Below are 7,283 nucleotides of genomic sequence, written 5' to 3'. Positions count from 1 at the left end.
CCAGAGCTGAGATATCGAAACTCAAAAATTCGGCCCGAAAAAAAAACGACAGTGGTACCCCTTACGTTTTTTTTTTTGGGCGAAAAATTAAGTTTCTCCAATCTTCCCAAAACTCTGGATTCTGATAGAGGGCCACGAGACTTAGACCTGAGTGCAAAAATGGAGGCTCTAGCCCCTTCCAGAGCTGAGATATCAAAACTCAAAAATTCGGCCCGAAAAAAAAAACGACAGTGGTACCCCTTACGTTTTTTTTTTTTGAGCGAAAAATTAAGTTTCTCCAATCTTCCCAAAACTCTGGATTCTGATAGAGGGCCATGAGACTTAGACCTGAGTGCAAAAATGGAGGCTCTAGCCCCTTCCAGAGCTGAGATATCGAAACTCAAAAATTCGGCCCGAAAAAAAACGACAGTGGTACCCCTTACGTTTTTTTTTTTTGGGCGAAAAATTAAGTTTCTCCAATCTTCCCAAAACTCTGGATTCTGATAGAGGGCCACGAGACTTAGACCTGAGTGCAAAAATGGAGGCTCTAGCCCCTTCCAGAGCTGAGATATCGAAACTCAGAAATTCGGCCCGAAAAAAAAACGACAGTGGTACCCCTTACGTTTTTTTTTTTGGGCGAAAAATTAAGTTTCTCCAATCTTCCCAAAACTCTGGATTCTGATAGAGGGCCACGAGACTTAGACCTGAGTGCAATAATGGAGGCTCTAGCCCCTTCCAGAGCTGAGATTTCAAAACTCAAAAATTCGGCCCGAAAAAAAAACGACAGTGGTACCCCTTACGTTTTTTTTTTTGGGCGAAAAATTAAGTTTCTCCAATCTTCCCAAAACTCTGGATTCTGATAAAGGGCCATGAGACTTAGACCTGAGTGCAAAAATGGAGACTCTAGCCCCTTCCAGAGCTGAGATATCGAAACTCAAAAATTCGGCCCGAAAAAAAAAACGACAGTGGTACCCCTTACGTTTTTTTTTGGGGGCGAAAAATTAAGTTTCTTCAATCTTCCCAAAACTCTGGATTCTGATAGAGGGCCATGAGACTTAGACCTGAGTGCAAAAATGGAGGCTCTAGCCCCTTCCAGAGCTGAGATATCGAAACTCAAAAATTCGGCCCGAAAAAAAAACGACAGTGGTACCCCTTACGGGTTTTTTTTGGGCGAAAAATTAAGTTTCTCCAATCTTCCCAAAACTCTGGATTCTGATAGAGGGCCATGAGACTTAGACCTGAGTGCAAAAATGGAGGCTCTAGCCCCTTCCAGAGCTGAGATATCGAAACTCAAAAATTCGGCCCGAAAAAAAAACGACAGTGGTACCCCTTACGTTTTTTTTTTTTGGGCGAAAAATTAAGTTTCTCCAATCTTCCCAAAACTCTGGATTCTGATAGAGGGCCACGAGACTTAGACCTGAGTGCAAAAATGGAGGCTCTAGCCCCTTCCAGAGCTGAGATATCGAAACTCAAAAATTCGGCCCGAAAAAAAAACGACAGTGGTACCCCTTACGTTTTTTTTTTTGGGCGAAAAATTAAGTTTCTCCAATCTTCCCAAAACTCTGGATTCTGATAGAGGGCCACGAGACTTAGACCTGAGTGCAATAATGGAGGCTCTAGCCCCTTCCAGAGCTGAGATTTCAAAACTCAAAAATTCGGCCCGAAAAAAAAACGACAGTGGTACCCCTTACGTTTTTTTTTTTGGGCGAAAAATTAAGTTTCTCCAATCTTCCCAAAACTCTGGATTCTGATAGAGGGCCATGAGACTTAGACCTGAGTGCAAACATGGAGGCTCTAGCCCCTTCCAGAGCTGAGATATCGAAACTCAAAAATTCGGCCCGAAAAAAAAAACGACAGTGGTACCCCTTACGTTTTTTTTTTTTGGGCGAAAAATTAAGTTTCTCCAATTTTCCCAAAACTCTGGATTCTGATAGAGGGCCATGAGACTTAGACCTGAGTGCAAAAATGGAGGCTCTAGCCCCTTCCAGAGATGAGATATCGAAACTCAAAAATTCGGCCCGAAAAAAAAACGACAGTGGTACCCCTTACGTTTTTTTTTTTGGGCGAAAAATTAAGTTTCTCCAATCTTCCCAAAACTCTGGATTCTGATAGAGGGCCACGAGACTTAGACCTGAGTGCAAAAATGGAGGCTCTAGCCCCTTCCAGAGCTGAGATATCAAAACTCAAAAATTCGGCCCGAAAAAAAAACGACAGTGGTACCCCTTACGTTTTTTTTTTGGGGCGAAAAATTAAGTTTCTCCAATCTTCCCAAAACTCTGGATTCTGATAGAGGGCCATGAGACTTAGACCTGAGTGCAAAAATGGAGGCTCTAGCCCCTTCCAGAGCTGAGATATCGAAACTCAAAAATTCGGCCCGAAAAAAAAACGACAGTGGTACCCCTTACGGTTTTTTTTTTTTGGGCGAAAAATTAAGTTTCTCCAATCTTCCCAAAACTCTGGATTCTGATACAGGGCCATGAGACTTAGACCTGAGTGCAAAAATGGAGGCTCTAGCCCCTTCCAGAGCTGAGATATTGAAACTCAAAAATTCGGCCCGAAAAAAAAACGACAGTGGTACCCCTTACGTTTTTTTTTTTTGGGCGAAAAATTAAGTTTCTCCAATCTTCCCAAAACTCTGGATTCTGATAGAGGGCCATGAGACTTAAACCTGAGTGCAAAAATGGAGGCTCTAGCCCCTTCCAGAGCTGAGATATCGAAACTCAAAAATTCGGCCCGAAAAAAAAAACGACAGTGGTACCCCTTACGTTTTTTTTTGGGGGCGAAAAATTAAGTTTCTTCAATCTTCCCAAAACTCTGGATTCTGATAGAGGGCCATGAGACTTAGACCTGAGTGCAAAAATGGAGGCTCTAGCCCCTTCCAGAGCTGAGATATCGAAACTCAAAAATTCGGCCCGAAAAAAAAACGACAGTGGTACGTACCCCTTACGTTTTTTTTTTTGAGCGAAAAATTAAGTTTCTCCAATCTTCCCAAAACTCTGGATTCTGATAGAGGGCCATGAGACTTAGACCTGAGTGCAAAAATGGAGGCTCTAGCCCCTTCCAGAGCTGAGATATCGAAACTCAAAAATTCGGCCCGAAAAAAAAACGACAGTGGTACCCCTTACGTTTTTTTTTTTTGGGCGAAAAATTAAGTTTCTCCAATCTTCCCAAAACTCTGGATTCTGATAGAGGGCCATGAGACTTTAACCTGAGTGCAAAAATGGAGGCTCTAGCCCCTTCCAGAGCTGAGATATCAAAACTCAAAAATTCGGCCCGAAAAAAAAAAACGACAGTGGTACCCCTTACGTTTTTTTTTTTTTGAGCGAAAAATTAAGTTTCTCCAATCTTCCCAAAACTCTGGATTCTGATAGAGGGCCATGAGACTTAGACCTGAGTGCAAAAATGGAGGCTCTAGCCCCTTCCAGAGCTGAGATATCGAAACTCAAAAATTCGGCCCGAAAAAAAAACGACAGTGGTACCCCTTACGTTTTTTTTTTTTGGGCGAAAAATTAAGTTTCTCCAATCTTCCCAAAACTCTGGATTCTGATAGAGGGCCATGAGACTTAGACCTGAGTGCAAAAATGGAGGCTCTAGCCCCTTCCAGAGCTGAGATATCGAAACTCAAAAATTCGGCCCGAAAAAAAAACGACAGTGGTACCCCTTACGTTTTTTTTTTTTGAGCGAAAAATTAAGTTTCTCCAATCTTCCCAAAACTCTGGATTCTGATAGAGGGCCATGAGACTTAGACCTGAGTGCAAAAATGGAGGCTCTAGCCCCTTCCAGAGCTGAGATATCGAAACTCAAAATTTCGGCCCGAAAAAAAAAACGACAGTGGTACCCCTTACGTTTTTTTTTTTTGGGCGAAAAATTAAGTTTCTCCAATCTTCCCAAAACTCTGGATTCTGATAGAGGGCCACGAGACTTAGACCTGAGTGCAAAAATGGAGGCTCTAGCCCCTTCCAGAGCTGAGATATCGAAACTCAAAAATTCGGCCCGAAAAAAAAACGACAGTGGTACCCCTTACGTTTTTTTTTTTGGGCGAAAAATTAAGTTTCTCCAATCTTCCCAAAACTCTGGATTCTGATAGAGGGCCACGAGACTTAGACCTGAGTGCAATAATGGAGGCTCTAGCCCCTTCCAGAGCTGAGATTTCAAAACTCAAAAATTCGGCCCGAAAAAAAAACGACAGTGGTACCCCTTACGTTTTTTTTTTTGGGCGAAAAATTAAGTTTCTCCAATCTTCCCAAAACTCTGGATTCTGATAGAGGGCCACGAGACTTAGACCTGAGTGCAATAATGGAGGCTCTAGCCCCTTCCAGAGCTGAGATTTCAAAACTCCAAAATTCGGCCCGAAAAAAAAACGACAGTGGTACCCCTTACGTTTTTTTTGGGGGCGAAAAATTAAGTTTCTCCAATCTTCCAAAAACTCTGGATTCTGATAGAGGGCCACGAGACTTAGACCTGAGTGCAAAAATGGAGGCTCTAGCCCCTTCCAGAGCTGAGATATCAAAACTCAAAAATTCGGCCCGAAAAAAAAAACGACAGTGGTACCCCTTACATTTTTTTTTTGGGCGAAAAATTAAGTTTCTCCAATCTTCCCAAAACTCTGGATTCTGATAGAGGGCCACGAGACTTAGACCTGAGTGCAAAAATGGAGGCTCTAGCCCCTTCCAGAGCTGAGATATCGAAACTCAAAAATTCGGCCCGAAAAAAAAAACGACAGTGGTACCCCTTATGTTTTTTTTTTTGGGCGAAAAATTAAGTTTCTCCAATCTTCCCAAAAACTCTGGATTCTGATAGAGGGCCATGAGACTTAGACCTGAGTGCAAAAATGGAGGCTCTAGCCCCTTCCAGAGCTGAGATATCGAAACTCAAAAATTCGGCCCAAAAAAAAACGACAGTGGTACCCCTTACGTTTTTTTTTTTTGGGCGAAAAATTAAGTTTCTCCAATCTTCCCAAAACTCTGGATTCTGATAGAGGGCCATGAGACTTAGACCTGAGTGCAAAAATGGAGGCTCTAGCCCCTTCCAGAGCTGAGATATCGAAACTCAAAAATTCGGCCCGAAAAAAAAACGACAGTGGTACCCCTTACGTTTTTTTTTTTTTTTTTGGGCGAAAAATTAAGTTTCTCCAATCTTCCCAAAACTCTGGATTCTGATAGAGGGCCATGAGACTTAGACCTGAGTGCAAAAATGGAGGCTCTAGCCCCTTCCAGAGCTGAGATATCGAAACTCAAAAATTCGGCCCGAAAAAAAAAAACGACAGTGGTACCCCTTACGTTTTTTTTTTTGGGCGAAAAATTAAGTTTCTCCAATCTTCCCAAAACGTCTCGGTTACGTATGTAACCCTCGTTCCCTGAGTAGGGAACGGAGACGTTACGTCAGAAGTGACGGAGATTGGGGGTTTCGCATAGAAAGCCAATCCTCTTCGAGTATTAAAACACGAGCCAATGGCATGCAATGCCTTGGGGCTGCGGAAATTTGCATAGCGTACTCCGCCCTACTCCGTGAGTATAAAAGGAGGAAGTGAACGCAACCGCAGTATGTCTTCGCTGAGGAGCCAAGACTGAACTCGGCCTCTACCCAGCGATACAGCAGAAGTGGCAGGGAGACGTAACGTCTCCGTTCCCTACTCAGGGAACGAGGGTTACATACGTAACCGAGACGTTCCCTTTCGTAGTCACTTCGAGTTACGTCAGAAGTGACGGAGATTGGGGGTCTGTGCCATCACGCCATCTTCAAGCTGTCTTCCAGTGCCCTGCGAAAGACTGAACCCCCGAGCCTTACCTCTTTTTTTTTTTTTTTTTTTTTTTGGGGATCCGACTTTGACACAGGATTACCAAGGTACACTGGGAAACATATCCCGAAGGGGACATGCTACCAGCTGCCTACCGAAGGGAGGACTTAAGAATACACATATGGCCACATAGGAACGCATATGGAACACTGGAGTACCAACCGCAGGTGGCTACTGATTTAAACTCCAGGGGTGGCAGATGGCTTGCCAAGGGAAGACACATGCTCAGAGAGGCTTACAGTGGATAATACACATGAGACGGTTACCATGGGGAACCGTGCGCATGGAGGCACCTAGCTAGCATCCAGAGCCACGCAGTGGTGCCCGCATCGTCGGTGCTGGAGGACTCAAGACTTCAATGGAAGAACTGAGGAAATATCGCACTTATCCAGTCCGGGGAGTGGAGTGGCGAGCAAGCGAAGACACCTGAGCGGATCCAGAACTGGCCGAAACGAGTACGTGAGAGGATACCGGCTCAATTCGCAGATTATAGAATCTGGCGAAGGTGTTGGGTGTCGCCCAGCCTGCAGCTCTGCAGATGTCTGTTAGCGAGGCGCCGTGCGCTAAAGCCCAAGAGGAGGCTACACTCCGAGTGGAATGGGCCGTCACACCAAGGGGGCACGGAAGGCCTTGCTGCTGGTAAGACAAAGCAATGGCATCCACTAACCAGTGGGACAGCCGTTGCTTTGAGAGAGCCCTTCCCTTCTGGCTCCCCCCATGACAGACAAAGAGCTGGTCTGAGGTCCTGAAACACTGCGTTCTGTCGACATAGGTGCGGAGAGCACGTACCGGACAGAGCAGTGCCAAGGCTGGGTCTGCCTCCTCCAGGGGCAGCGCTTGCAGGTTCACCACCAGGTCCCGGAGGGGAGTGGTAGGAACCTTGGGCATATATCCAGGCCGGGGTCTCAGGAATACGTGAGAGTAAGCCGGCCCGAACTCCAGGCACACTTCGTCAACAGAGAGTGCGTGCAGGTCCCTTACTCTCCTGATGGATACCAACGCAATCAGGAGTGCTGTCACATAGGACAGGGCAAAAACTCTACCGACTGCAAAGGCTCCAGGGGAGGCCTCTGCAGAGCACCCAGGTCTACTGAGAGGTCCCCAGAGGGCAGGAGGGGAGGGAGGCGGATTTAGCCCCCTCACTCCCCTCAGGAACCTGATGACCAGGTCATGCTTCCCATAGACTTACCTTTCACTGCATCATGAGACGCGGCAATGGCCGCGACATAATCCAAAGGGTGGAGGGCGACAGCCTGCGCTCCAACCCCTCTTGCAGGAAGGAAGCATGACTCCGATCGAACATCTCCGGGGGTCTTCTCAGCGAGAAGAACACCAATTGACGAAGAGGTTTCACTTCAACGCATAAAGGTGTCACGTGGACGACGCTCTTGCGGAAGTGATGGTTGCCGCCACCGCAGGTGGCAGCGAACTCAAACCTGCCTCGTCCCGTCCTGGAGCCACACGTGCAGCCTCCAAGATCGGGACGAGGGTGCCACAGAGTGCCCCG

The sequence above is a fragment of the Pimephales promelas genome, chromosome 1 (genome assembly GCF_988280905.1).
Source record: "Pimephales promelas chromosome 1, fPimPro1.hap1.1, whole genome shotgun sequence".
NCBI lineage: Eukaryota > Metazoa > Chordata > Actinopteri > Cypriniformes > Leuciscidae > Pimephales > Pimephales promelas.
Note: the sequence above shows the minus strand (reverse complement) of the source record.